Below are 27,859 nucleotides of genomic sequence, written 5' to 3'. Positions count from 1 at the left end.
CATGAGGACATTTGCTTTTCAAGGAGCACCAATCAGGTAGGAAGTCTCTCTGCTCCTTAAAAACACAAGCTCCCTTCTACAGTTAAGACGTAAGGGATGGCGCTAGAACATGACTACAGACACTCATTTGGAGGTAAATGAAGAAACCTTTTACCTAAGATGTAATAAACTTTCTCTGAAGCTAATATGAGGTGCATTTTTAAAACATTTCCAAAGCTTTTGAGAATGTTTAAAGTTAAATCAAGTTCCCACATGAAATATGAATGCTCTCATTTTACACTGGTGGGCATGTTTTATTTCAACAAGCAGCAACACGCTATCGTTACAGCAGCTCATTCCTGCTGGGGGAAATGAAAGCGATTCAGGGAAAGCGAGGAGGCGGCGGTCCTCCTCCCCACCTGCACAGGCAGGGGCCCTAAGTGCAGGGAGACCCGGGCCCCAGCGCCCACTCCTTCCCTCCCGCTGATGTGCACCCTGGTTCTGGACCTCAGCTGAGAACCCAGCTTTCGTGACCTTCAGCCTCTAGCACAGGAGCACAGGGGTCCTCACGAGGCTCCCCTCGAAGTGTTGCCTTTGGCCCCAGTCTGTGCCACCGGCTGCTTCCCTCCATCCTCACTGATGATGGAGACTCTGCATCTGCCCCACGGCCTTGGATCCGTGGTCACCCTTGACTGATAACACACACTGCTATTGACTTCTGTGTCTGATTCACATACATAATTCCATGCCACAGACCCTGCCTCTTCTTCCACAATCTGGGTCCGGTTTTCAGTTCTCTTTGTGCGGCCGCATGGCTGGGAAGGAGCGCAGCGCCGCAGGCAGGGCTGCTGGCGACAACCAGCCAGGCCTTCTTCCCACCTCCGACATGCCCTCAGCGTCCTGCTGCACACAGCGTGTTAACAGACACCCCCAGCAGACAAGGCCACTGTGTGACGATGGATGGTCTTGACAGAGAAAGACCACTGCATGATCACCTTGTCTGAACATAGACAGAATGGGGACATTGTCCAAGCCACAAAAACAGCCACACACCCGCTACTCGCCCCTCCTTCCAGATACCATGGAAGGACCACAGATCCTGCCAGCATCGACGCCAGGGCAAAGTTCCACCGTAAGCTCACCCTCAGACTATCTGAGAACCGACGAGCTCAGGTCTAAGTCCTCCAGGCGTCCGCTCGCCAAGGTGCCCCACACTTCTCCCCCGCCGAGCAACGAGGAATAACCCCGGTGTGTCCCACTGCAGGGGTGGGGTGTCTTTGGCTGGAGGGCGCTGCCAGGACCTTTATTTATTGCTTCTGACACTTCCAAAGTGTTCCAGAGAGTGCATCTATCACGTTTTGTGTAACCATTCCCCTAGTGATAGGTACTTAGGCCGTCCCCAACTCGATACTACCTGAAACAATTCTGCAATAAACGTCCTGGAACACAGAGCCTGTTCCAGACCCGGGCTGTTCCACTGTTACGTGCACACAGAAATGGGCCTCCTGGGGGACAAGTCACACACACGCGTTGCTCCGGGCCGTGTGGCTGCTTTCCGAGCCTCAGTCTGGGTCCCCACCAGCAGCGCCTAAGTGTCCCCAAGACCCCTATCTTCACCTACATTTCGATATATCAACTGATTTTTCTGAAATTTCTTCCTAAATAGACGGGTGTGAAGTGGTGTGTTATTGTTATTTTAATCGGCATTTCTCTACTTCCAATGTTGAACATCTCTCCTGATACAACTGGCCATTTAGGAATTTCCTTCCATGACCTGCCTAGTAATAATCTTTGCTTTTACATATACTAATTTTCCTCCTTATTCTTGAATTTGCAAGCATTTGCATACAGTCGCAGATTTATCTCTTTGCAGTCCGGAAGTTATAACTATCTTCTTCTTCCCTTTGTCACTGATACGATAACTTTGTTTATCCCGTAACTTGCTCAGCAGAAATCCTTAGTTTTGCTGCAGCAAAGCTATCAGTTTATCACTAACAGTTTGCGCTTTTGGGGTAGGGTTTAAGTTCTTCTACATATTGAGGCTGCAAAGATAGTCTCTGACATTTTCTTCCACTACCTCCACAGTTTCACCTGTCATTTTCGGTCTCTGCTCTCGTTGGCGCTCATGTACTGTATGATTCGAGGCAGGGCCCAGCCACACTGTTTCATCCAGTGAACCAGCCTTTCCAAGAGCAACGCACCTCCTTGCCCACGGTGCGTCTGCCCCGAGCACCCACCTCGGTTTCATTGGTGCCCGCTCCGTGCTGCTTATGCTAACACAGGTTACAGTCTGGTCCAGAAATTCACTGCTCTTCTAAGTACATTTCAACATAGATTTAGCTATTAGTGGATCTTATTTGCATTCCTCAAAAAAAAAAAATGTTATTGTAACTTTAGTTGGATCTGTATGTGGCAAGAACGGACATCTTTACATTGTTCTACGCCTCACTACCGATGAGTGAATGTGTTCCTGCTCTTCAGTGACTCGAGTCTTCATTACTGTCCCCCAGTAACATTTTACAACTTGTCCTATATAGTCATGTATTTGGGGGTTAATGCCTAAATGCATTATAGTTTTGTAATTTCTGAATTAGTAGTTCTTGCAAATGTAGGAAAACAAAAGGCCTGATATTTCAAAGTATACAACTTGCTTTTGCTAGTCCTAATAGTTTGCACATGTAGACATCACATAATCTCTAAATAAAGACTGTTGGGTCTGTTGTGCTTTTCTCTTCCCCCCTTCCCTCTCTGTCCATCTTTATTTTACTTCATTTTTTTTTCTTTTGGATTAGCCAGACCTGTAATAAGAGTATCAGTATTAACAGGTATGTTTGTCTTGCTTTGCCTAAAGCTCGTTTACCATTTTAGTTTTGATGTTTGCTGTTGGTCTGGAATATAACCTTCCCTGAGTTTGTGGTTTCCTTCTATCTGTAGTTTATTCTACACTTTTGGCCACAAATTGGAGTTAAGTTTTATGAGGTACTCTCTCAGCATTCTTTTAGACAAGTGTATCATTTTGTGTGTTTATCATGCATATGTTTTCAATATTAATATAGATTTCACTGACTTTTTAAGATGTTAAATGATTCTTAACTTTCAGAGATAAATACTATACTTTTAATTTTCTAATTTATTTTCACTTATGTTTTGTTGAATTTATTGGGGTGGTGTTGGTTAATAAAATTACATAGGCTTCGGGTGTACAGTTCAAAAGCACATCACTTGTACGTGGGTCACGTGCCGACCACCCCAAGTGCAGTCCCCTCCATCAGCACTCACCCACTTCCCGCCTCTGTCTGCCGCACCCCCTTTCCTCTGCATCTGTGCCCAGGAGTCTTTTCTTCTTTGCCCGTCTGGTCACCCTTCTCACTCAGCCTCCCCTCCTCCCTCTGACAGCTGTCAGTCTGCTCTCTGGATCCATGAGGCTGTGTTCTTTTAAAGCCCTCCTGCTGGATTGGGTTAGCTGGTGTTTCATTTAAAATTCCTAACACCTGTCACTGTCAGTGACGCGGGCCTGTAGGTTTGTTTTCTTACACTATTCTTTCGGAATTAAAGTTGCACAACTTGTGCAAAATCGGCCAGGCAGCGCTACCACCGCCAACCTTCCTTTCCATGTTTTGCACGGGGAGGCAGTGGTCCAGGATGGCAGTCTGCGTGAGACGGCAGCCACACCCCCAGGAATCTGGCAGAGTGTCTTCAAAACCCTGTTTATCTCGGGGAGGTGCACCTGTTTACTCAGTTTGTGTAGAATTTAGAGGGGAGACTGGATTATCATTTCCATTTCTTTGACAATTATTGGTCTATTACATTTTCTACATTTTTTTTACATATTTACTTTCCATTTTCAGCCCAGCAGTTTCATATAAGGTTAATAGGTTAATTAATCACAAATAGGTTTTTGCCAATCAACACTCTTGAGTTCACACGATTCTTGAGAACTGGTACCTAGACCTCATCCCCAGACCCCAGTTCTCAGCTCAGAGCATCCATAAGAAATGGTCTGTCCGGCAGAAAGCTCTGCTCTCGGCCTCTGGGAACAATGACCCATCCCGAAGCAGCGGGGCCTGACGGGGACCACGTTATAGCAATGGGAGGAATCTTCTGAGCATTTATGCTTGAAAAACAGGAAGCAGTGCCTTCCAGGAGTAAGGGACTTCAGAGACAAAGAAAATCTGAACCTCAGAAAATGTGCTGATGGCCCCGTAAGTGGCTGGAAAGGTTTGCCTTTGAACCTGATCTTTAATCCACTGCATCTGGATGGTCTCCATCAGCGTTCTTCTTCTGCTAGCACATTACAGGGGTATGGAGAAACTGGCTCCGGCACAGATTAAAGACGCAACGTCCCACCAACGATGTGAACAGTTATTAGGGACACACTTGGACGGCTAAGGTTAGGATTTCTGAATAATTAAGGCTAACGAAAGCCTTCGAAGTTGGGCAGCTAAGTTACTGTGTGGAGGCCATTCTCTCGGTTTCCACTACTATACTATCAAATGTGTCTTCACTGTGCTAAACCCACAGGCCACAACAGGGCTTTTATAAACTGTGAGGACAAATGCTGACGTGCATCTCACTTTGTTTATCACTGAATCCAGGCCAAAAGGCACTAATTAGAGCAGCTCTGCTGCACAATGTTTATACACTAATTACCCCACTTCCTAAACCAAATGTTCAAGAAGCAACGAGGCTGCGCGGCAGCGTCGACTGCGCGGCCTCACGAACTGAAGACCTGCGGACCCTGCGAGGAGAGGAGGGGAGGGGAGGATGGAGGAACGCAGGCCGCCAGTGCCGTGAGCAAGGCTGTGTTTCCCGAAGAGCTGGCGAGCCCCGTTATGTTAAACAGCATAGCTATTTAATTTAATAAGCACGGAGACTTCCAAATTAAAAACATGTATGTGCATTTAGAAACAAAAACATTACCTGCAGTAATGGCAAATATGCTCCACAGAGTCAAGGCATTACACATATGTATATATACACATACACACACATACACGCACACGCATCTGTATTTCACATTCAAGACCTATTGATGGAAAATACTAGGGAAAAAAACCGTGGAAAAATACAAGTTGGTAATGCAAAGCCCTGCTTTTGAAATTTAAATATTTACTGAATGCCTTCTAGGACTCCAGTGATGAGCAAGACGCACGTTTCCTGCTTTCAAAGGCTTGCAGTCTGAAGGGGAAGAGGGACAACTGACCAAGCACAGTGCAGGGTGACGATGCTGTGAAACGATGGGCGTGAGAGCCCCGAGCCTAGGGTTTCACCGTGTGTGTGTGTGTGTGTGTGTGTGTGAGAGAGAGAGAGAACAAGTGAATGGATTTCGGAAGGAAGAACTTTCTGGAACTTCGCTGCCCTACCTGTCCGCTCTTACCTCACCTGCATGTGCTGCCCCGACTGCTTCTGTGCTACTGGCTCTTCTCTCGCCCCCTCCCACCAGTTTGCCTCATGTCTAGTGGTATTACCTCACCCATTTTTATTTCCCCGCTTAGCAGTGAAGTAAAACAATTTACTTGTTTGCTCTGTTAAAAAATTTGTCCTGAAAACAAAACAAAACCCAGTGACAATGCTGGAAATAACTGTCACAACAGGCAGAGCGGTGCGCCGGGCTGTTTGAAGCACTTTAAAGGGCAACCACGCACGAGGCTGAAGCCACAGGTTTAACTGAAAACGAGAGCTGCTGCCCACGGGGTAAGTACCAGCCACTGTCCTGCCCTTCCAATCCTTCCACCGACGTGATGTCATCCCGTCCTCACAATGACCCCGTTCAAGGGGTAGATTAATAACCCACGTTAAGGACCGAAGCACGGTGACTTACCCAAGTCATACAGTTTTAGTAACTGGAGAAAATATTAAGAAAAGTGAATTTTAAAAACCGAAGGAAAGCCCTAGACTAAGTTACTTTTGTTGGTCTATGAGACTATATTATCTTGGTCAAGACTCTGGAGAAAAACAATAGTTCTATGCTTCAAGCTAGTAGGTCTGACTCAATGCAACCTCATCAGTCCCAAGTGCTTCCTGGCCCTTTAAACAAAAAGAAAGAAACTTCCATGTCATTTTCCAATTGTGCTGCTCAGTAATTCAACCAATCACTTTCCTTTCAGCTAACGTAGATGCAAAGTTAATTTTTATTCTCTTTACCTTCTCAGCATTACTACAAAAAAATCAGGTAGCAGCACATCGAAAAGAGATACGTTATTTATTAGTTGTAGATGGAATCTGACAATCAAAAAAAAAAAATAAACCCCCTTTGCCTCCAAGTTTTCTATAACAAAGCACACATATCTCACGAGTATCTTAGAGTAAACCTTCATAATTGTCTCCTCTTATATGCAGGCAATGCTGATTTGGATGCATAAAAACAAATAAATAAAGGCACACTGATTTTTTTGTGTGTGCTGCTATCAGATTTGCAACATCAAAACCTCTGCCAAAAAGCTGTACTTCACAATCTAGTTCTCTGACTGTAGGGGAAGTGACTGTCTCTCCAATGATGGGGAAGCCCTCTTCGAAGGCCTTAGAAGACTCACTAGTTCAAAAGCGCATGGAAATTCAGATCAGGAAAAGGAGGTAATTAGTGCCTGCAGCTTTGTTTAGGGTTATCAGTGCCAAGGACTGCAGTCAAAGTACACAAGCAACCAGTCCTTGCACATGCTAATTAGGTGATGGGGAGGGCAGAGCTGACTCCTAAAAATACCTCAACTGTCAGGAGCTCCAAAGAGAACCCGTTTGCTTTCCCCACCTAATCCTGCTTCCAGCTCTGTGTGGCCTGAAGCTTTTCCACACATTCTTGACACTGTTTGGGGTGACAGTTTTAGTCTGTGCCCACCCACTGTCCCAACCCTGCGCAGAGGCCGAGGGACACACTCGCGGCCGGGTCCCGGGGCTGAGCAGAGTGTGGAGCCCGAGATGGCTGCCTGTTGGATCTGCAATGGTAAATGCTAAGGCGGAACCGTTTGCTCTCCACTGAACCTCAGATTTCTGACAAGAAGAAAAAGAGAAAAGAACCTTGTGGAATAAACATAATCCGATCATAGTTCTCAAGTTCCAGCTTGGTCCTTCCCACCATTTGGTTCTTCTTTCATGAGCCCACTCACCCTGACCTCACTGGCTGACACAAATCCTTCCTTCTCTCCTGAAGCTTCAGGAAGTCTCCATCCTGCAAAGTGGGCTGAGGGCTCCAGGTGTTCACTCCTTCATCCGCCCTGCTCACGACCTCAACATTCCCCGTGTTTCAGACCCATCCTTCCGAATCAGAGGAAGAGCCAAGCTGTGCCCATGCCCTTTCTTCCTCACCATTCCCACCCACCGCGCCCCCCACGCCAGGCTAACACCTCATAAGGAAGCCTCTCGCCTCTGCCGCCCCCAGCACTGCCAGACGACACCGTCTCAACTCCGTCTCTCATGTCCCAGAATGTTTTCGATTCAACCAACACTTGGAAGCAGCACTGAAACACGGGGAAGCTCCTAACTGCGTGCTGGGCACCGCGCTGGGTGCGGAGACTCCACGACACCCAGACCATCTGCCACTGTCTCCAAACACCCACTAATGCGCATCTTCCAAAACCCCCTCGGTCTTCACTCCACCTGAAGCTGGTCCGTCTGTCCCCTGACAGCCCGCCCAGAGTGCACAGTCCAGTCCAAGCTGTGTCCTCATGCGCTTTTCCTGATCACTCCCAACTGGAGCAATTTCTCCTTTCTCTGTTCCAATCACCGGGCACTAACCAGAGAGTAAAGTATACCGGCAGCAACTTTTAGATCTATTTATTTGACCTGCTTATCTGAGAAGAAGGGATGGTTTTACAGTGGGAACATGGCTCAAGGGCAGGCTCTCCTTGTTTGGGATTAAAATGACCTTGAACAAGTCACTAGTACTCCCTGGATTTGGTGATTATTTTTAAGGATTAATAACTTAAAATATAGGAAAACAGGTTGGTATTAAATATAAATTCTCCTCTCCATTTGATAGTCATTGACTGAGATCTCACAGCACAAGAATCTCAGAATGAGAACTTGTTAACAAGCCCGCATTTCTAGGCTCCTCCCCGTGCTCCAACGTGAGGGCAAGGACACATTTTTAAAAGTAGCAGGATATTAACTTAAGGTATCACCTGAAATGACAATAAGAATGTAAATAAAGACTTGCTTTTCCATTTCCCTTTATATGTTATCATTTAAGAAAACTCTATACCAACCTCTGAAACTGTTTCTTCATTAATAAACTTCTTAAAGGAGAACCTAAGATTAGATTAAAAAATAAAGATCAACAGTCTGAAACGTAACAGATGCCCCATCTTATCTCCAAATATCTTATCCTCAAGATTTCTAAGTTTAAAAGCACAGGAAGAATCTGTAGACATGACTTACATATATTAGGGAAAATTACAAATGAAATTCCAAACTAAACAGCTACTTGGAAAAGTATTTCCAAGAAACAATTAATTAACTATACAAAGAATTCAAACAAATTATTAACAAAGAGAGAAAGATTTCAATAGCTAACTGAACAAATTTACATAAAGAAAATTTATACAAAAACCCCAAATCATTAATAAAAATTAGAAAACAAATTTTTAGGATGCCATTTTCACCAATTAAAATATGGCAATAAAGTGATTCTTAAACACCATTGGTTGTAATACAGCACAAAGTTTCTAATAAGCCATCACCAATATGTAAAAAGAACATTAAAAATACTCATACCCTCATCTGGCAAGTCCACAGAATGCAACCATTAAAGATAATGTTTAGAACAGTTTATAAAAACCTGAGAAATTCACGTTTATAATGTTTACTGGAAAAGGCTGAGTACGAAACTGGTTAATTTTGTTTCAATAATTTATTTAAATGCCAAAAAAATCTCTTAAGAAAAATATCAAAAATACTATCACTGGAAAAAAAATACTATCACTGGTTATCTTCATCAGCTAAGAATATATATGTATTTTTCCTTCGTTTTTACTATATTTTCAAACTTTCTACGAAGACCTTGTTCTTGCTTTACAAACATAAAAAAAAATCATATAGAAATGTACCTATATTTCTTCTCATTAAGCCCGAGTGTTAGAAATTCCACTTTAAGAGATTCTAGTAAATCTTGAGGCCTTTCAGGGCCTTAGGACGGTTTTATTAACATGTACACATTGTAGGAAATGCAGCCCCTAATAAGCGCTTGTCGACCTCGCCTCAATGGAGGAAGTACGTCCGGGGTGAGAGATGGAAGGAAAGGAGAGCTTCCTGCAGTGACAGAAGCAGGACTAAGAGGTCGCGCCCAGTGGGGCACGATCGGGTGGGCTCTCGCGGAACCCACTCGGCTTCTGCTGCCGCCAGCCGGCAGCCAGGTCAGAAGGCTCTGTGGTGATCTCGCCCGGCCCCAAGAAACAGCAGGGCCGGCACCTGGGCCCAAGGGGGGTTATTTTTGCCTCTGATGCAATGGTTCTCCTACCATGGTTTGCTGAAATACTCTCACAATATTTGATAAGTTTAAATGTGTGCCTTCATTTTGATGATCTCAAAAAATTAAAACGCTAGATCAATAAAGTGAATACCTGATGCTAGACTACTACTAACCTGATTTCGGCATCTAAATGTGTGTTTGCATTTCTGACTGTGTTGGTACCAAGCTGTCATGGAAAGTGACAGCATTTAATTAATGAGGTTTCTTTAACTGCAATTTGTAGGCATATGCTTAGAAGCCTGAGGGAATTATCTTTAAAATGTAGCCATGCCATACTTAAATTTAAGAAACACAGCTCCAGATTTAAACCATCTGCACATCGAGGTTTGAAACTCCTGTTGGGTGGACCGGGGGCGAGCAGGGCTGGGCGAGGCTGGCAAAGAAGGGCAGCGACCTCAGCCACGGTCAAGGTCACGGTCATGGTCACACTCACAGTCCCCAGACTGATGAGGGTTTGAAGTTCAAGGAACCGAAAAAATGCAGCCTGCCCCTTGACGAGTAGAGGAAATTCTGTCAGTGTGTTGTGAACGTGCCTCGAAAATCAAGAGCAATTTAACAATGCCATGCACCCAAACGAGCCCCCTGCCACCCAGGGGCTCCCAGCAAATGCTTAGTTCAACAGGACTGTAACCAGCTCTGCCCTGAACGAGAAGGAGAATTTTAAGACTTTGGAGAGACAGTAAAAGAACCTCCCCCACACTTCACATTCTTATTGCCATTAAAGATGTATTTCGAATTCTAAAATCATTCAATAAGTAAAAGTACCATTTTTCATTTGCTTCAGTATCATACCCAGAAGAAGGAAAAATGAACTAGGAATCACAACAAAGTCCAATTTTTGTATTAAGGATTTTTAGTCATGATACCTTCACAAGTGTTGCTAATTATAAAATAAAAAATGCTCGGAACGTTCTCAAAGGCCAATTAACTGAAGGAATTAATGAAGTGTTGGCATAGAGACCAACAAATACTCAAAATCTTGAGGCAATTTAATAAATCTTTTTTTTGGAAAAGCCCTTTTTTAATCTTTTCTTTTTTATTTTATTTTATTTACTTTTATAGAGAGGGAAAGGAGGAAGAGAGGGAGAAAAACATTAATGTGGGCTGCCCCCACTGAGGACCCGGCCCACAACCTAGGCATGTGTCCCAGCTGGGAACCCAACGGCGACCCTCTGGTTCACAGGCCGACGCTCAATCCACTGAGCCACACCAGCCAGGGCACAATGTAATAAATCCTAACTACATAGTAACTGCACATAACTACAATACATATTTTGCAAGGCACAATGGGGGACATGATAGAAATACCCTTCAAGGGCTTGGGGAAAATAAATTTGATGCATGAACTAATCAGAGAAGAATTCAAAACAAAAAGTAAGTGTCAGCACTGGGGCTGAGAGAGAGAGCGAGGGGGCTGGAAGGACCTCTAGAGGCCACAGAGGAGTGAGCTGAGGTGCGGTTGGGAGTCCTTTAAGGGCCCCAAGGGGGCGGTTTTCTGAATAGGAAGGACAATACAGCACATCTGCCAGAGAACAAAGTGAATGAGCTCAGTGAGAAGGGACAAGCCTGATCAGAACCTACAGTCGGTGTAAGTGGCAGACAGCAAACACCTCCTCTCGTCTGAAGGGCAGAGCTGTGGAAGTGTGAGACACGGCCCGGAGAGGAGGAGTCCCACTAGGAACTGACTCTGCTTCTGGATAAAACCAGCCGTCTCTGCCCTCACTTCATCTGTTAACACTTGGCCGCTTCCCTGCAGCAGTTGCATAAGAGGGGCAGTCCCTTAGGTGAGTCACGGGGCTGGCCGCCCGCACAGGAACGGCCGCCCTCCCCCGGGGCGGAGGAGCCGGGCCAGGACTTCCAGTCCACCCAGATCCGTGAGATAGGTGCTAACGGTCACGAGCAGGGGACCGCCTGTTCACACACTTCGGGAAACAAAGGGAAGCCGACGCGGAGCTTTTCACGCACACGGGACTCTGCTCCACACAGAAAGCCCACACGTGACCTCGCTGAGTGCCCCGAACCCACGGGGCTGACAGATAAAGAACCTGAGTCCATGCTGGTCCCGGGTCGCCGTGGACAAAGTGGAAAGCGACGGAGCCGGGCTTCCAAGTCCGGCCTGCCTGACCCTTAGCCCATGTCCCGTCTGCAGGCCCACTTCATGTCTGTTCAGTACTTCATTCAAAACCTTTCAGATAAAGCACTAAAAAACCGCCGCATTTTGGTATCAAGTATGTTCTAGGCTCTTCTCTATGTCCTGAATAAAACCTTATCTGTGTAACAACCCTGGAAGAGAGTAAACTATATTCCTGCCTAAGGACGATTAAACACGGCCCAGAGGGGCCAAGTACTAATAATGTGCTGAAGTTCAAGAGCCAGTAAGTGGGCGAGCCAGCCTCGGACCGCGTGTGCCTGTGGCGCCCACTGTTCTTCACCTGCAGCACAACTCCCTGCTGGGCATGCATTTCAAGAAAGAGACTTTGTTACTCACACTCAGGGAGCTAAACCACGTTGCTGCATACTCGGCGTATCGGAGAACTACAAGGAAACTCGCACACCCTCTGCGATGCTCGTTCAGGAACACCAGCCGACGGTGCAGACACGCGCTCCAGGAGCCTGTGAGCCCAGGGATCCGTCCTCCGTTACCCCGACACCGAGGGTGCTCACAAGACGGACCCAACGCACCGCTAATTTGTTCTTTTCAAAACGTCCGCCATCGTCAACATGCACTTCTCATACACCCACACGTTTTACAATCTTTCTGACGGATGGCCTGCTACAATTGACAACCAGCTTCTTGTGTGAAAGAGAAAAGGTGCTTATCTGTGCCTTACCCGTGGTTCTGATACACGAAGGTGACTGAGTCTGCTTCTAGTGCCACTGCCACGTGGCCGACTTTTCTTTCATGTACTTGAAGGAGGTGCTCATGTTTCTTACCGGTCCCTCCCACTGGACTCTAATTCCGAGGTCAGAGAATACACCTTACTAAGCCCATACTGTGCATGCAAGTATGCACTTCACTGCTAGCATGTGCCATAAATCTGCATCACTTAGTCCATCAATTCAACAAGTTTCCAGTGACCAGCTGGTACGTCTCAGGCACCACGCTAAGTGTCTATAATCAGACTATGAAGAGATGGTCCTCCCATCAAGGAGCAGACAATACCATGAGAGAACCGAAATCAAAAACAAAACTAACCACAACCTGCTTCACGAAAAGAAGCAGCCCGTCTCCCTCCCAGGGCAGTAAGGAGACATGATTCTTAAAGAGTGAGCAGGAATTTAGCAAGCAAACTAACAGAAAGGCTGACCCTTGTCTGTAGTGATTACAAGGGCGGTCTTCAGAGAACGCTGTAGGAAGAAGAAACAAAACCGGGGGCTGGGGGGGGAGGGTGCACCCCAGCATGTTCCCGAGGGAAGCCTGGAGCTCGGAAAAGGCAGTGTTAACATCAGTAGGATTAGGTGAGTAGCAGTTAGGGATGAGCTGATGTAAAAGTGATAATGCAAGAAGCTGGCCACAGCAATCCGTGTTGTCTGTGTTTTCAGGAAGAGGTGTGTCTGTATTTTGCCTGCAGTAAAACCGGTGAGTACGGGCAAGTCTGTACTCCACCCAAAGTGAATCACCTTTTTAGAGGATCTGAGTGTTGTGTTTTAGCTCTGGGTACGGGTGAGGGTGGGCAGCTTCTTTACTTCCATGTATAGGGCTTGATTTTTCTCCAAGAAGGAGCACAACTTGGTAAATGGAAGGAAGGAAGGGAGGGAGGGAGGGAGGGAGGGAGGGAGGGAGGGAGGGAAGGAAGGAAGGAAGGAAGGAAGGAAGGAAGGAAGGAAGGAAGGAAGGAAGGAAGGAAGGCCAGTCACCATGCTGCTGTTGTTTCTCCGACAGCAAAAAGAGGATAGAGCAGAATTACTCACACCCTTCTTAACACTGTTGACCTCCATCCTGCCCCTTTCCAGAGACTCACTGTTCATGGAAAGTGAGGGTCAAAGCTCTATGCTGGCGTTCTGTCCTTTGTCTTCAAAACCCTAGGGAAGTCTCGAAGACGTTGAGAGTTGCCCCCATTTAAGTGTTAAGCCTCGATTTCTGACCCATTCCCCTGTTCACAACTGGGTCTGGGCCCAGGCCCACCTCCCTCCACTCTTCCTCCTCCCCTTCAGAAAGGCCCTCTTCCTCACCAGCCACCTCCAATACGTCCAGGATTCTACGGACTCTTCATCGTCCTTTAACACCGCAGAAGTCAGCACGTGCCCCGTCATCGGCGCACAGCTCAGCCTTGCGGGCTGCGTTTTCCGTCTCAGCCATCTGCAATGGAGCCGTGCCCCTCACCATCGGTGGCGCCTGGACTGCCCACCGCTGTGCATGACTTCCATCTGACTCGGCTCCTGCGTGCTGCATGCAGTTGAGTCGGCTCTGACTCCTGGTGACCCCCATGGACGCGTGATGACCACCCTGTCCTGTCCTCAGGGCCCCGCTCCGCCCCTGGAGACTCAGCCTGCAGCTTCTTCTACGGGGACCATCCAGCTCCTGTTTGGTCTCCTCTTTCCCGGCTGCCTTCTATTTCCCCAGCATTATCGTATGCACCCACAATCCTCCCCACAGAATCGTGACTATTTTAACAAAACTGCAACTGAGTAAGAAACGAGACTTTAAGAGCAACATCTGATAGCTCCCAAATGGGTCTGAACATCACATTAAAAAACTTGTTAACTTTTACAAAGGAAAACGACATAATACTGTGTATTATCTGTAGATCCTTCAGAATTAGTTTCTCAGAAACACTCACTAGTTGTAAGCAAATAACAAAGACACACGCTTCAGCGGGGCTGTGATCTGCCTGAGTCTGAAAGTGACGTGGTCAGAATCCTTCTTCACAGCAGAGGGTAAGGGACGGAACAGCAGGCCCTAGGAGTCAAATCATGTTCTCCGATCTGTGTTTCTCGGAATAAGACGGCTAGAGGTGATTTAAGTCCCTTTCAACACTTACCCTCTCTGGTGTTCAGTGTCACTATCTGGATAAAGACCATCTTTATTGGTAGGAAAATAGGTAGACTCTAAAATCGAGGACACTACTGTCACTGTGGCAGCTGAATCTGAACCTCGTTCGGAGTTGCAGAACACCCTGCTGTCTCCCCCGTTGCGAGCCACGAGACGTCCTGGCACTCAGTCCTGGCACTCAGAGCTGGCACCCCTTCCCTTTCTTGCTGACTTCCTTCCTCTGCTTGCTGTAGACAGGTTGTGGCAGGTAACGCCCTCTCCAGGAGAGGTGTAGTGTGCTGTACCGCTCCTTCTGGGTTTCCCCCGCTGACACGATGCAGCAACGAGCGTGTTTATGTACTGCCCGGTACTCTGTGTCTCTCGACTTGAACTTCTCTGGGGAGCTACCACACAATAGGTGTCACCACACCCGGATCTTCGCTTGTCAAGGAGAAAGATGAAATACTGAAAAGATGTTTTGTTCATCTCCACTATTCTTATGCCTCAGTAAATTTACAGCTTAGGAAGCCCCAGTCCTCACACTGCAAGTTTACGTGCGAGCACATTGCTACAAAAACCTTAGTCTCCTCTCCCCTCCCTCCAACTCGCACACATTCAGAAACGCAACCTTTGCTCAGAAATCCCCAATTCACCTTTTGTTGCAAATCCATTGCCACAGATGAATTCCAAGAGGATTCCCAAACTTAAATGTCCAAAAGAAACAGCAAACAACCCGCTCTGAGATGCCAGGTTACTGGTTTTTTCTGGCAAAAATGATTTGGACAAGTCGATCTATCTTCTGAGCTTGAATGATCAGGTGTGTCAGGTGAGGGTCTGGCCTGCCGCCGGCTTCAGCCCATTCTCTGCCTCAACACACCCGAGATCACCCTGCTCGGTCTCTGTGTCCACAGGGGCTCACCAGCCCAGCGGTGCTGGGGAAGGGGAGGGGCGTGGGGGGTGGGGCAGGCCTCCAGGTGCACCTGGAAACTCTAGGGAGGGGTGTGTTTGCAGGGCAGTCCTTCTCACCCCCTCTCTACCCCAGTGCCATTGCCACAGGCTAATCAGCAAACCCCCCCCCCCCAACCCCCGTCCTTTTCAGGAGCTGTTTCTGTGACTATGAATGGAAAGTTCTCTTTCAACAAGAACAAATTTCATTATTTAGGTTGAACAGGTTTTGCTCTTTCTGTATTGGCAGCTTTTTTTTCTCTCTGCATTTTAAAGATATCATTCCATGGTCTCCTGGCTTGCACTGTTTCTGACAACTCCTACCTGCGTTCCCGTATTTAACATGGGTATGTTTTTTTAATATTTGCTCTTAAGATTTTCTTTCTATCACTGGTTCAGCAACTTCATTCTGATAACCCCGGGGCTTCCTAAACTATTAATTTACTGAGGCATAACAACAGTAGAGACGAATAAAACCTCTTTGCAGTATTTTGTCTCTCCCCTGGACAAGCGAAGTTCCAGGTGTGGTGACGCCCTACTGTGTGGCGGCCCCCAGAGAAGTCCAAGTGCTTCTCTCGCACGTACTGTGCGGGACTGTCTCTGTGCCTGCTCATCCGTGGGGCTGCTTTTATCTGTGGTGTGGGATTTCTAGCAAATCTGAACACATTTTGGCCACTATTTTTTCGAATGTATTTTCTCTGATTCTCTTTGCAGTCCATCCCCAGGAGTTCGATCTCATCTACGTCAGATCGCCTAATGACGTCCCACAGGTCACTGAGGTGCTGTTTTGTGTGTTTGTGGCTTTGCTTTTTGCCCTTTTTCGTTTCTTTTTCCTTGCTTCTGTCTGAATGGGTTCATTTGCCAACAGTGGGATGTGTTTACTGATCCTTCTTAAGCAGCATCTTCTGCTTAAATTTGTATTTCTATTCCACCAGCCCAAGAGAACATCTTTTCTTCACCAATCATTTTGTAATGATTCCCAGAAATAAAAAATTTGTACATACATTATATATTTTTAAAATCATACTAAAGTAAGGGTCTAAGGATTAAATTTCTTCTGGTTTGAGTGAGCATTACCATTACTTATGTACAAATACATGTATATTAGAGGTTTAGGGGAAATGCTAGGCATAAAAAGTTAACATTTGGAAATTCATTTCTGAAGGAGACAGATGAAATTATGTGATTAGTCTTCTCCACAATGTATTCTTGTTAATGGGGGGGGGCTGTTATTAATTGTCAGGATTTGACTTTTTCAGTTCTACTTAATTTTTTGATAGAATGAAGTACAGACAGACCTTCTTCACATAAATAAGTAGGTGATATTAGAAGGAATTTTGGTACAACATCCCTCAACTCTTTGAGATTTGAGTCACATCTGAGACGACAAGCAAATGACAACTGAACACCTTCCTCCCTGCAGCTCCTGAGAAGGTGAGCGTGAAACCGGGACATGGCCATGACGAGCCCTGGACCCCCCTGAGGACTGCGTGCTGCCAGGGCAGTCGCCCTCTCGGACCTGCGACCTGTGCTCCCCTCTGTCCTGCTGTGCGCGGTCTGGGTGGTTTGCAGAGGAGGCTGTGGGACGGGACCTCTCCGTTCCATCACGGCGGGTTCCCGGGCAGGTCTGTTTCAGACAAGGAAAACCTGGCGATGGCTTCCCTGAAACCACCATCGCTGTGCGTACCCCGCACCCCTGCAGGTGCAGTCTCCTGCTTTAGAGAGATTAACTGCTTCAAGACTGCTCATACGGCATTTCGGTGTCAGCTAAGATAACTGAAGAATGAAACTAGAATACAAATCTGTGACAATAAAACAAGGTCAAGTTTTCCATAAAATGTTCTGTATCTTGAAACTTCCAGCTAAAAAGGAGGAAAATCGGCTGAGGCTAAAAAAGGGCCTAGAACCACAGATCTGCACTCAGGAGAGGTTCACTCCAGGTCGTGAACAGCGTGGCGTGGCAACGAGAAAGCTGTCCCAGCAGCCCCTCGCCTGCGTCCCTAGTGGCAGCACCCACCTCAGACCCCGCGCGCTGACTGGGGTGTCACACGGAGCGAAACAAAGGGGTCTGGTGCCCGCCCCACATGCTCGCAGGCGGCAGCAGGGGAGCCCGGGTTTAGGCAGCACGGCACACTAGGGGTACCACGAGTAAGGGGGTGAATTCCTGCCTTTCTGGAGCTTGCAATTCAGGGACACGCAAACAAGACAAACAGCGATTTAGAGGCACCGACATCAGATGGTCAGCAGACACCCTAGACCGAGGGTCCCACGGGAGACTGGAAGGAGGGGGACACAGATCATCCGAGGCTGGGAAAACCCCTCCTCTCAACGCGCTTTCTGCGCACGTCTCGCTTTTCCGTGGGCCCACCTACGGATGCGAGACCACAACTGTCAGACTTAATACGGTTGGCAAAAAACGAGAGAGCATTTAGAACTACTCACAAACTAGTCAAAGCAATTTCATCAATTGCCAAGACCCAGGGTTCAAGTCCCTCTCGGTCTAAAAAGCCTGACACGACAGGTACCACATGAATACCCTGCCTTCCAGTGAAGCTGTTCCTTTGTTTCAAAAACTGACTGTAAAAACAAGTATTTGTTCTTCTTACCGGAACACTTCTGCTTCTAATCAGATCTAACACTGTAAGACAGGTTAAAGGAAGGAGAAAATACCCCTCATAATTACAGAGCTTTGTAATTACAGTGTGGTTTACAACAGGCCCACTCACCAGGCATCTTCCTTTTTCAACTAAAGCTGGAATCTCTCTAGACATCACTTACTGGCCTCCCTTGCATCTGGCACCCAGGGCAGGACACAGTATATGAAACTCTAATCTGGCCTCAGATAATAAAAGCCGGGGAAGGCGTAATTAGCATTACTACATTACTCAAAGCATGTAAATAAACCAAATCAGATAATGTATACAGCTTATCCTTAAATTAATTGAACTTTGCTGAGCAAGACAGAAAAGTAACTGTTAGAATATTTAAAAGTAAATGAAACCAACAGACACATGGAGAGCGAAAGATTCGTGAGGATGTGCTCTTTCCCAAATTTCCGCCATGCCTACAAAGCTGCAATACAGTAAGAAGAAAATGATGTCAGTGACTCCAAAGCAACCAGAAAAACTGTCGCTTATTCCCAGGCTCCTCCACGGGCTCACTACTTGCCTACAGCAAGTTGCCCAACACTTGCTGTGCCCCCGTCTTTCCACTAGAAAAAAGGACTTCTTGGTATGTCTGGGCGAAGTAAGACGACTGGTCCCAACTCACTGGTGAGAGAGTAAACTAGTCTTTCTGGGGGCACAAATAGGACACCCCTAAGAGATACATACATATACCATGTACTTTCCTGCCTTGAACAGATTAAACTAACATTAAAGGGTAGGAAGAACTTTTATATGAACGTATTTATTAATAAAATCTACAGTAGCCACTGTTTCTGGATTGGTTGAGATACAATGCTCCCCCTGCCAACAACCACAAAAACCCAAACCCAGAAGATTCAGTAATAATTCTCAAAACCTTAATACTTACATAATTTAATTTTTATGATTGCTAGATTTAACTCTTACTATCTCTAATTTTCAGTATAACATATATAACAACTGTAAAATTAATTACAATTCTCCCAACCCATAACCCTTGGTTTATTTCCTGCCACAGAGTACAGTTACCATGCATTTCTCAGTGGTACTGATAAAGTCATCAGTACAGCTATGTAGATCCTCACAGTATCCCACAATAACCCCCAGAAACTGTAATCATTTGTGGGTGCCATGGAGCCAGCTAAATGGAGTCAGCTACGTGCTCTCTGAAAACGAATGTGCCTGTGCAGAATGGGCCACCTGCTGGCGTTCACGGGAACGAGATGGAGTGTGCACGCACGTGCAGGCACGAAGCCAAAGGGTTGGCAGGGGAAGGACACCTGTGGCTGGGTCAGCATGGAGCCAGGGACGGGGCGGACAGGGCCCTCGGGGAAAACCACACGCCTGCGCACGACAAAGGCAGGGGCTTCGACCTCCAGTCTTTCCCTTGCCAGCTGAACACACCCCGGCCTACCCTTCTTCACACAGACTCAAATCAAATCAGGCCAGTTAAAAAATGCAGAAAGGTCAGTCTCCAAGTTCACGATTCAGAACACTCTAACAGCTACCTGCCAAAAACCTGGAAAAGCCCCTGGGAAGCTGAGTTCCTGCCAGTGGGTAAGAACTGTAAGAACACAACCACGGTGGATTCTGTGAGATCTCACACAGCCCGTGCGGAGGAAGGTGCACCGACCACGCGCCGCGAGAGGCAGGAGAGCTCAGCAGGCTTCCCGGAGGCCCGCCTGCAGTTAACGGGTGACTCGCTCACAGCAATCACTGGTGACAACCGCGGATGGAACCTGTGCAACAGGCAAAGACTCTTCAACATCAGCATTAAACGGGGAAAATAAAACAACTGAAAGCATAACAACTTCAACCTTTAAGTGCTAGTCAAATACTTATCTGTGATATATTTCAGTGAGTTAGCCAAAAAAGCTTGTTTAGTTTTTTCCCCCATAAGATGGCTCAAGTGGTGCTTAGTGGTCTTTAACTTTGCTCAGAGCAGTTTTGTTGGATTGTATTGTGCATCTGTCATATCAGCTTACATTAAAAAAAAACCTTATCAAAACGGGTGAATTTTTGTGTAGCCACTTTAATATTGAAGCTGGAAGAAAATACACATCATTTTTGACATATTATGCTTTATTATTTCAAGAAAGGTAAAAATACAACTGAAATGCAAAAAAAGATCTGTGCTGTGTATGGAGAAGGTGCTGTGACTGAGTTTCATGCTGGAGATTTCTCGCTGGATGAGGCTCCATGGTCAGGTGGACCGGCTGAAGTTGAGAGCAGCCAAATCAAGCCATTGAGGACAATCAACATTATACCACACAGGAGACAGCCAACACACTCAAAATGTCTAAATCAATAGTTATTGGTAAAAACGGAGGCGTGTCTTTTATAGAATAAAACACACAGGCTTTTGGCTGACCCAATAATATTTTTCTCTTTCCAGAGGAAACGGTAATAATCGCTGTTGTGTTTGAAGGGCTCGCACGTAACAGGCTCTCAGCCTAGTGGTTCGGGTGCGCCCCCTGGTCTAACGCTCCGGCATTTCTGCACAGAAGGCAGTATTCCTGTTTCACAGACGGTCACGCAGTGTCTCGTACCACACGGTAAAGCCAAACTGGAATTTAAATCCAACTTCAAGTGATTTAAGACCCATTCATACTGTAGATTATTTTAAGGGAAAAAGCAGCGATGGCAGCCTGTAAGAAGTACTTTTGGTAACTTCTCTGGGTTTTGAGCTGTTGAGAGATTAATGCACTTTCAGTGTTAAAGGTAGAAAGAACCACCATTTCCTTAGATGAATGGACATAAGAATGGAGTGAAGTTTACCAGTTAACAATACACCTACATAATAAATTGTTCTAGACTGACATGAAATCAACATATACATATGTATATTCCTTAAAAAATAATAAGATGGAAAAAATTACTAATTTATAATTTTAAAATTGCAATATACCTGCTGTATCCAAATGCTACAATCTAGCTGGTAATGTGTAAACTGAATACATTTACTACATGACAAAGGCTCGCCAGGACTGAGAGACTGCCACGGACCACTTCCGCAGAGACCACGGAGAAAGCGGGATCACCGCCCGTGCCTCGGGACTACCATGGACGCGAGCACGCATGCGCAGCAGCGGGCGCGTGCAAATCGTTCTCTCTCACACTCCACAACGAGGGACTAAGTAACGGGTTTCCTGTGTGCTACTCAGTGCTACTTAGCATTTGAAAGAAATTTACAACTTCAGAGTAATAGAGATATTTAATGCTAAAGAGCTAACCACTTTAGCAGAATTCTGCATAAACATAACCTATATTCACTGTCGGCCTTCCCAAATACTATAACATTAAAGAGAAGGGAAAAATGTCAAGAAGTCTTAGATGACTGGATGAGCTTATCCATTCAAATAATCAGCCTGAAGTTCAAAGCACAACACCGCCAAGAAATGATCTCCACTCTATTTCCCCTCATTTCATGGGGGCCACGTCTGCTACAAACGAAGTAGCAGGTTGTTGGACTGCGCCATTGAGTGCGCGATATCCGACCTGTCAAAGCCTGGGTAAGAGGGGCCCCACGTTACACACAGGACCTGTGTCACTCACTGTGATTCCTACCTCTGACTTCGGATTGCACTTACATGGCCTGGGACAAAATTTTATGTTCTGGTTTTCCCTTTAATAGTTTGAACTGTTTTTGAAAACTAGAAAAATGCAAAAGAGCAAAAACACTGAAAATTCATAGGGTCAAAGACAGTTTTCAATGATTAGCCTCAAAATTCAAATCCCAAATTTGCAAATGCTTGCATATTATGCTAAGTGGCTGACCATGAAATCATTTTATGCTTGCTACCTCGGTTCAGAATTGGAAACAGATCAGGAACGATCTTTCCTAACTTGCTGCTCAATGCAGCAGGTACTTAGCGCAGTCAACCCTTCTTTAAAACTCCTGGAGTAACAGGACGGTCCCCAACGCCCAGAGCCGCAAGGCCACCAGGTGAACAACTAACTCTAGCTCATTGGAAAACTATTTCATTTGCCCAGAACCTTTAAACAATCTGTCTTTTCTACGGAAGAACTTTTAAATATATGAAGACAATAACCGCATCGACATTTACTCTTCTATTCTCCAGAATATAACATGGTCCGGTCTGTACCTGCTGCATCTAAAATCATTTACGGACCGTGAGATCCTGAAACTGTACCTTCTGCTGCAGGTGTGACCGACCAGGGCAGAGCCCCAGACCCGCACTCCGCGTGTCTGCCGCTGTCATCAACGTGGTCCGAAGCGACACGAGCATTTTCTTAAGCGGCTCGTGTCAACGTCATGTTATGTGTGAGCTCTGGGTTCCACGTCCCGTCCCACTAGAAAAGTCCCTTTTATCCTGCATGTGGTTACTTTACACAGTGTAAAGTGTAAAACTTTAGGACTGTTTTCAAAGGACTGTTCTATCTAATGCTAGGATTATTTTTCATATTGCCATAATATCAAGTTTAATATTTTATCTAAGCTTGTAACAAAGGAAGTATATATAAAGCAATGTGATCATCAGCAATCCACTTTAGAAACTATTAAGTATCCAAAGAGTTAGTTTTTAAATAGATTTTTGAAAGAATGGAATTTAATTCAGCATTTTTCAATTTGAGAGATTTATAATGCCTTTGGCATTGGAAGAGCAGTTTTTTTTAACTCATCCTTTGAGGAAGTTGTTATGAGACAGAACAGGTGTGAAGCTCTGACTCAATAAATAAGCCTAAACCATCATCCTGTATCAATCATTTAGAAGACTATTTGCAGTATTTTCTATTATGATGTTGGATTGTAGGTAAGAGAGGGAAACCAGAATTTTAAGTACAAAAATCCATTACACTATGTATGTCTCACACTCCCAACCACTGAAACTGAAAGCAGATTCTATTTTTAAAATAATAAGGTGGTTGACAAAAGGCGGATTTCCTCGCTTAGTCATCTCCCTGCATTAACAGCTTAATTTCCTACCCAGCATTTACGCAACCAAATGCTACATGTTCTGTAAACAAGTCTGTGTGCTTCGTGTAACAGGGACGGGAGGGAAGAAAGGGCCGCTAGTGCGGTTTCTTTTCCCGAAACAGACACGATGTCAGCCCTCAGACGCTGTGAGGAGACGACGGGGGACTCCGGGACCCAGCAATGGCCAGGACTGCCCGCCTGCCCCCGGGGCTCCCTGGGCACCCGCACCGCCCTCCCGGGACCCACCGCGGCACTCCGCGGGGTGCTCAGCACCGGCCGGCCAGCGGGGCCCGCGTTCCCACAGGCGGATCGGACCCGTCTTGATGGCAGTGACCAGGGCGAATTATCTGGTTTTACACTTTGTGTGTCATGAGAAGAGAGAGTGTGGGTTTTCCAACTCCAGCCCTATCCGCACTGGGTATCTAGTGACCTCCCCGTGGGCACAGTGTTTTAAACTCCTCATTTTACCCTAGACCCCTACTCCTCCGATACGGCTGAAAAGCAACAGATCTCACTTGAAAACAGGAGAAAGTTCCTGTTAAATAATAAACTTACAAAGTCTATAAGCTAAATAATTCAGAAAGCTAGTGAGAATCATTCACAAAATAAACTGTTCTCAGACTGGTAATACACAGCGGTGTAATAATGTGTCAGTCTTTGCAGAACGTAAAATACAACGTAAGTTCTGCCTTGTGTGGAAAAGTTCGACCTCGTAAGGATGGGTCACCCCTTCACAGTGGCCTTAAACCAAGTACATTAATTCAGGTGTTACTATAATTGTCTGATACTTTAAAATGGACTCAGTATCTTTTTTTTTTTTTTTTTAGATTTTATTTATTCATCTTTTAGAGGGAAGGGAAGGAGAGAAGGAGTGAAACATCAATGTGTGGTTGCCTCTTGTGAGTTCCCTGCTAGGAACTGGCCTGCAACCCAGGCATGTGCCCTGACTGGGAATCAAACTGTGATCGTGTGGTTCGCAGGCCCGAGCTCAATCCACTGAGCTACACCAGCCAGGGCTGGACTGAGTATCTTAATATGAAGTTACCACTAAAGTATATTCTTCATTACGTATTTGTGAAACCAGAATTCCTACTTTTACTTCCAGCGTTTCCGAACCACAATTTTGTCAAATGCATCAGGTTTTAACCTTTCGATGTTAGTGCTGCTTTTCTTTAAAACTCATCTGATTCCAGAAAGGAAAACAGCATGTCACTGTGCCCAATGCTGGACAACCACCACAGCACGCTGAAATCCGGTCACACCACAGACTCACTGCCAGGGTAGTGACTTGTTTGAATGACCTTGAGCACCGACCTTTCAGGAAGAAGACAATGACTGCTAGAGAAGAGAGAGATGGAAAAGAAAAAGTTGCTAAACTCAGAGGATTTTACATCTTTTAGCTCTGTGTCTCTGAAAATAATATTTTGCAGACATCAGGTTTTTGTCTTAATACTTGAAAAATCTGTCTCTTTCTCTACTTGAAAAGGGCTATTGATATAATCAAATCTGAAAGAGAAAGGTGGCTACTGCACTGGTTGGAGCGGCAACCTGTGCACCAAAAGGCTGTGGGTTCAAAGCCCAGCTGGGGCACATGCAGGAGGCAACTAATCAACGTGTCCCTCTCATATCCATGTCTGTCTGTCTGTCTCTCTCCCCACCTCTGTAAAATCAATAAACATATGCCACAATAAGAGAAACATAAGAACAGAAATCAATTAAGTTATTTTTAAAAAGCTATGAAGAAAAATCAATGCAACCACAACCTGGGTCTTTGAAAAGAACAATAAAACTGATAAACCTCTCCCAAGACTCGCAGTGAAAGAAGAGAGAAAACGTGAATTGCCAGTATCAACAAGAAAAGAGGTTTCACTGGGACTCCCAGAGACACCAGGGGCAGGAGGAAATGATGGACCACTCTAAGGGCACACGGCTGACAACTCAGGAGATGAACCAAAGTCCTCGAAAGAGCGCTAGCTTAGGAAACTTATTAGGAGCAAATATATAACCACAGTGGCCTAGTATCTATTAAAAGTATTGAGTTCATAGCAAAACAAAAACAAACTGCAACTAAGAAAATTCCAGATTCGGACAATATCAATGGAGAGGTCTACCAAATATTTAAGGAAGAAATAATATTAATTCTAAACAATCTCGTCTGAAGAGAACACTTCTCATCTCATTTTTGAAAGTATTACTGCTATAAAACCAGACAAGAAAAGGCGATTAGACCCAACATCCGTCACGGATACCGACAGAAAACTACTCAACGACACAGTAACGCACTGACCGCAGTAACGTACAAAAAGAATACAGCACGACTCAGTGCTGTTACTCTGGGGAACGCCACCCCGGCTTGACGTTTAGAAATCCATGCAATCCCAAACTGCAACAGTCTACAAGAGAACATCCCCACGGCTGTACTGATAGACGCAGGAAAAGCATGTGACAAGATTCGAAGTCCATTCCTGATTAAAACCCCAATCAAACTTGGAACAGAAGGGGACTTTCTCCATCAGTTCAAAGGCACCTACGACAACACCTAAGCTGCCGTAACATTTAATGGTAATTACTACCTGCTTGCTCATTAAGATTTGGGAAAAAACATGAATGTCCACTCTTACCGTTTCTATTCCACATGGTACTGGAACTCAAGTCAGGACAGCAAGTCAAGAAAAAGAAAAAGAACACACCAAGTGGAAAGGAGGAACTAAAACTGTTCACATTCACGGACGGCAGGGTTGGGCGCAGAGACCCCAGGACATTTACAAAATGCCTCCTGGCCCCAACAGTGAGTACAGCAGTGGTAATCAACGTACAAAATGACCAATCGTGTGTCTAATGCTAATGCTAAACAGCGGGAGGCCGAAATCAAACACTATCATATCTATACCCCAGAGGATCGCTTTGCTGTAACTTAACAACACATCTGCGAGTTCTCTGTGCTGCCAAGTGCAATGTGTGAGGACAGAAGAGTATCTACGTAAACGGACAGACAGCGTTCATGACCGTGGAGAATCAATGTGGCTGCAGTTACAGACTCTCCCCTAATTGTTTTATAGATTAAAAATAATTCCAGCTAAAATCTAAAAAATTTTTCAAAGATGTTAACAACTCAAGGCTATTTCTCATACGGAAAGGCCAAGGGACTAGAACAGAAGAGCTAAAACAAATTTTGGTAACAAACAAAATCAGTGACAAAGTTGGACGACACGCGCTAGGTCCTACTAACAAGCCCCAATCAAGACCATGTGGTCCGGTGAGAGGCCAGAGAGAAGTCACCTGACCCCCACGTGACCAGGTTTGCCAGACGTGCCCGGGGAATCCAGCAGAGAAGGACAGTCTTCAACATTGAACGACTTCGTATCCACATGCAAGAATGGACCTCCATGGTCACTCACATCACAGACATAACTACACCACAAATGATTTACAGACTTAAATGTACAACTGTAAAACCCTTACAGAAATAACTCAGGAGTCTCTTCAACAAATGGTATTGGCAAACTAGATATCACATCAAAGAATAAAGTTGGAGACTTACTTCATGCCACATATAAAAATTAACTCAAAATGTATCAAAGACCCAAACATGAGGCCCCGAACTATAGAACGCTCGGAGGACAACACAAAGGAAAGTCTTCACACATCACTAGATTTAGCAAGGACTTCCTGGAATGACACCAAGACACAGTCGACAATGTAAAAAGAGACGAGTTGAACTACATAAAAACTAGAAGGACAAAATCAACAAAAAGGCAACCTACAGAATGGGATAAATTGTTTGCAAATCATATCTGATGAGAGGCTAGTGTCCAGAATAGATGAAGAACTCCTATGACCCGATGAAAAAAATCAGAGTAGAAAATTGGCAAAGGACTTGAGTATCTCTCCGGAGATGACAGAGGACCGACCAGCTCACAAACAGGTTCAGCATCACTGATCGTCAGGGCTACGTCAGTCAAACCGAATGAGACACCACTTCCCAGCTAGTAGGAGGGCTGCCATAAAACAAAAAACAGAAAGTAGCAAGAGTCAGCAAGGGAGGTGGAGATACTGGAACCTTTGTGGACTATTGGTAGGAATATAAAATATGTAAAATGGTGCAGGTGCTGTGGAAAACAGTATTGTAGATCCTCAAAAACTTAAAAATACAATTACCATATGATCCAGCAATTCTACTTCTGTGTATATATTCAAAATAACCGAAAGCAGCCCTAGCTGGGGTGGCTCAGTGGACTGAGCACCAGCCTGTGAACCAAAGGGTCACCAGTTCGATTCCCAGTCAGGACACATGCCTGGGTTGTGGGCCAGGTCCCCAGCAGGGGGTGCATGAGAGGCAACCACACACTGAGCTTTCTTTCCCTCTCTTTCTCCCTCCCTTCCCTTCTGTTTAAAAATAAATAAAATCTTTTTAAAACAAAAGCAAAATAACTGAAAGCAGGATGTCAGAAACATCAAAGTCTGATGAATGATTAAGGAAGCACACTCGTGTCCACAACAGCACTATTCACAATAAGCAAGAGGTGAGAGCAACCCAAGTGTTCACTGATAGACAAACAGATAAGCAAAGTCACAACAGAATACTGCTCTGCCTCAGAAAGACAGGAAATCAGGACACGTGCTACAATATGAATGAGCCTTGAGGACAGGATGCTACGTGAAAAGGCCAGTCGCAAAAAACAAATACCGTAGTGGTCGTGTTTCTTACCCTACGCCTGTTTTTCGTCTACGGGATCAAGTATGGTAATTGTACTTTCCTTAAAAGTTAAGGACATTTAATGATTGAAATACTAGATACGATGAATCTGAAGCGCCTCTGCGAGGTCTAAGCAGGCGGCTCACAGAGACAGCAGAGCAAAGGTCTGAGCTGAGCCCAGTGCAGCCATGAGGCGCCTGCAGCAGCGGAGGTGAAAGAGGCT

At 45.5% G+C, this 27,859-nt stretch overlaps 1 protein-coding gene across 7 annotated transcripts in view; it reads right to left on the bottom strand.

Annotated features, from left to right (window-relative positions):
* SPATA5 (spermatogenesis associated 5) overlaps positions 1-27,859 on the bottom strand; it is a 183,110-nt gene that overhangs the window by 70,842 nt on the left and 84,409 nt on the right. The window contains exon 13 of one of the 7 annotated variants that reach the window (XR_008390277.1): positions 8,178-8,220. The exons of the other annotated variants lie outside the window; for them this stretch is intronic. The gene's annotated coding sequence lies outside the window, so the exon portion shown is untranslated. The remainder of the gene's footprint in view (positions 1-8,177; positions 8,221-27,859) is intronic. 7 annotated transcript variants of the gene reach the window in all.

The sequence above is a fragment of the Artibeus jamaicensis genome, unplaced genomic scaffold (genome assembly GCF_021234435.1).
Source record: "Artibeus jamaicensis isolate MK-2021 breed Jamaican fruit bat unplaced genomic scaffold, CSHL_Jam_final scaffold_537, whole genome shotgun sequence".
Classification (NCBI taxonomy): domain Eukaryota; kingdom Metazoa; phylum Chordata; class Mammalia; order Chiroptera; family Phyllostomidae; genus Artibeus; species Artibeus jamaicensis.
Note: the sequence above shows the minus strand (reverse complement) of the source record. Positions and strands in the feature narration are given on the sequence as shown.